Raw genomic sequence first — 3,634 nt, forward strand, 5'->3', positions numbered from 1 at the left:
GGGCCGGCTTTAGGACCTGCAGGGCCGGCTTTAGGACCTGCAGGGCCCGATTCGAATACCCGGCGGCGGGGGGGTCCACTCCGGGTCTTCCGTGGCACTGAAGGACACACACACACACACCCCGCCGCCGAAATGCCACCGAAAACCCGAAGCGGACCACTGCCAGGTGAGTAAAAAAATTAAAAAGGCGCCTAAGGCGCGGGGCCCGATTCAGGGGAATCGGCCTAAAGCCGGCCCTGGTCAGATGATTACTCAAGCAAGTAGTCCTTACTCAGCTGAGTCGTCCTCCTTATTTTAATGGGGCTACTTGTGCAAGCTATGGGCTGCTCATCTGCGTAAGGGTTTGCAAGATCAGCCCATTAGGACTTGCCTTTGCCTGAAAATGAGTGTTAGAACCTGACCTCGAGGAGTCGTGTCTTGAACATGTTCAACACTTTGTGGTTGCATAAACCAGGACAGCTCGTGTGTTGAACATTTTCAGTTGGTCGTGGTAGATTCCCTCTGAAACCAGGGCGTACCTCTGACTAGCAGACTTGTTTAACACAACTTGTCCCTGCATCCACTGACTGCAGTCGTATATAACATCGTGTTAGCTTCCATGACTCCCAACACATGTTCCAATACTACCCTGTTTTCTAGTGAAAGGAAGCCCCTGGTAATGTACATGGAAGCAGAATGTTTGTCTGTACAGTGCTTCCTCATTCCAAGTTGTCTAGCTTTTCTTTCCATCCGTGCTGCCAGTTGACCCATGAGAACAGGCTCGTTTTTAAAGACGGTTTTAAAACAGTAAAAATTTCCGCTTTGTTTCTTTTCCCCTCCCCACTCTGTCTTGATGATGTACAGTACATTCTGCAACGGTCCATTACTCACTTTTTGTCTTGATGCAAAGTAGTTGAATAAATTGTAAAAGGGGGGAAAAGGTTCCTTCTCTTCTTCATGTTGGAATGTCACTGGTACCTCAGCTCTGTTTGATAATCTAAAACAACAAAAATTCCTGAGCGCTTGAACTAAATAAATACCTGTCTCATTGGAACTCTTTGATGGCTCTTTTCTCTGAGGACGTGGTGGGGGAAGGAAGGGACTCTGGTTTATTTACTTAGCAGGAGGCTTGGATCTCTCTTCTCTTGGAACAAGGAAATAGCTCTATCTACCTCCTCCCACAAAGCAAGCTTACCGTGTCCATGAAATACTCTCCAGTCTAAGCTACTGTGCCCTGTTCTGAACATTTAATTGCACAGAGAGCATCACTTGTGCTAGTCTTGTGGCACAAACTAGAGCAGCTTTTGCAACGTTAGCTCTTGGCTGTAGCAGTCCCTCTTTTTCTCTCCTTCCCCTGCTGCTAGTGACCCCCCTTGACCTTGGAAGTCAGTAATCTCCTCTTTTTTTCTGTTTTAAAATCCTTGTAAAGAAAAAATGGCCGTCCCATAAGCAGGTAAGTTGGTGGCCAGCCTCTGTGTTGAACCCCGTCCGTTGGCACTGCCTGTCCTCCTGTTCAATTCGTACTCTAACATCCTAGAGATCGCTCCAAGACTGGGGGTGGACCTAGCTCGTATTGTGCAGGCCTGTGCACAATGGAGAGGAAGCCACGACCGCTCGTGAAGATCCTGCTGCTAGGCTCCAGCTTAATCAAGGAGAGAGATGGTAGTTGTGGGAATTGCTAGTGAGGAAACAGCAGTAAAATGCTGAAGTGCTGGTACATGTAGCAATGACTGGGAAACACTAGCCAAGACCATGGAGGGGAAAAGTAAGGGAGAATTCCATAAGCACTTAGGGCCACCAATGTGTGAACCACGCATGGCCTAACATCAAATCATTGGCTCAGTGTCCCAAAACACACAATGAAATGTCATGTCTTATCAACTGGTTCTCCAACAAATGAGCTTTTGGGTTTCCTGGTAGCTTTCACGTAACAGTACACGAGGCAGTGGGACTAGTATCAGTGGATGCCCTCAGGCAATGAGCCATAAGTATATCCGTTGGCAGGGGATGAGGAAACGCTGAGTGGCATTGTAGAGGGGCTCAGACCCGAGAGCTCTAAAAACGGCGTCTGGTTGGAGGGAGTTGGAGAGCTCTGAAAGCTGCACTCTTGCTGTGCTCATGCTAGTTGGGGTGCGGTCGCTGTGGGAGGTCCCTTCCAGCATGAGTTACATTGACCTGTTCACTAGGGCTCAGTGATCCCAGTTGTGCAGAGAACATATGTGAAGTGTTTCCTGGGGCAAGGTCTGCAAAGGATGCTACTGGCCCTATTATATGCCTTCACCACCCCCAGAAAGGGTGACTTGCTAGTCCTCCTCTTTCTCCTGGGCAGGATGGCCCAAGTCCTAAGGCCACCCCATTTCTAATCCAGAAATGTAGCCCCTGGACTAATGTCCCAGCGAGCAATGAGCTGAGTGGCCAACACCTTGTAACTGTTGCCTTCTGGGACCTGCTGCATCTGTTTGGCTTTCCCTGTGGCTGAAGAGGGATAAAACCTTGGATGGGGCCTCTAAAACCCTCTGACTTTCTCCTGCTCTTGCATCGTCGTTCCTGAGCTCAGGCTGGGCTGTGGCTCAGCTGTATTTGTGTCCAAGTGAGGAATTCCTCCTTCCAGGGGGTCAGTGGTTTGGGGTGTGGCAGCTGTGTGGGACGGCAGGCCGTAAAGGCCAGTCACAAGCCCTGAATCTTAGTTTCTGATGGACTGCGACCGTCTAGATGCTAAGGTAGTTCTGTGGTATCCTTGCATAATGGCCTGGGGGCTAAGAAGAAGCTTTTGTTTAAAAGATGCTGTGGCAGGGTTGGGGGGGACATGGGAGATAGAGGGGTTGCAGCTGAAAGAAGTAGCCAAGATAAAGCTTTCCCCTCTTGAGCCCAAGCATGATTGGGAGGGGTTGTACTCTGTGCGTACAGGGCCTAGCACTCCGGGGCACTAATCCCTGGTTCTGGCTTGTAGGCACTACTGCAATACAAATATTCAAAGCAGGCTTCCTGCTGTAGTGCTTGAGCCATTCCTGTGGGACAGGGGTGCATTATTTCTGGTTTTAAAGGGATAGTTTGGGGTAGGAGGGGAGATACCGAGCATAAGCAGTCATCTTTGCTGGCCACTCACAATGATGCCCAAGCAGCTAGTAGATACTGTTGGCTTGGGATCCATTTACTGGTAGTTAGGAGCTGAAACTGTTAATACGGTAGCACGTTTTCCACAACAATCGTGCCCAGAGGTAGGTATGGCTATTTGCCTTCCTTTTGTATGTAACTAAAGTGTATTCATAATTTGGAGAAAGTCCAGAGAGCAACAAAAAAGATGACCGGTCTAGGAAACATGACTGATGAGGAAAGATTGGGAAAAAAAATTGGGTTTGTTTAGTCTGGAGAAGAGAAGCCTGAGGGGAGACAAGTCTTCAAGTACATATATGATGGTTATAAAGAGGAGGGTGATAAATTGTTCTCTTATCCACTGAGGACAGGACGAGTTAAGGACTTAAAGTGCAGCAAGGGAGATTTAGGTTAGACATGAGGAAAAACTTCCTAACTGTCTGGGTGGTTAAGCACTGGAATAAATTACCCAGGGAGCTTGTGGAATCTCCATAACTGGAGGTTTTGAAGAACAGGTTAGACACACCCCTGTCAGGGATGGTCTAGATCTGGGGCTGGCAAA

Source organism: Terrapene carolina, unplaced genomic scaffold (genome assembly GCF_002925995.2).
Source record: "Terrapene carolina triunguis isolate 2854851 unplaced genomic scaffold, T_m_triunguis-2.0 Scaffold1132, whole genome shotgun sequence".
Taxonomy (NCBI): domain Eukaryota; kingdom Metazoa; phylum Chordata; order Testudines; family Emydidae; genus Terrapene; species Terrapene triunguis.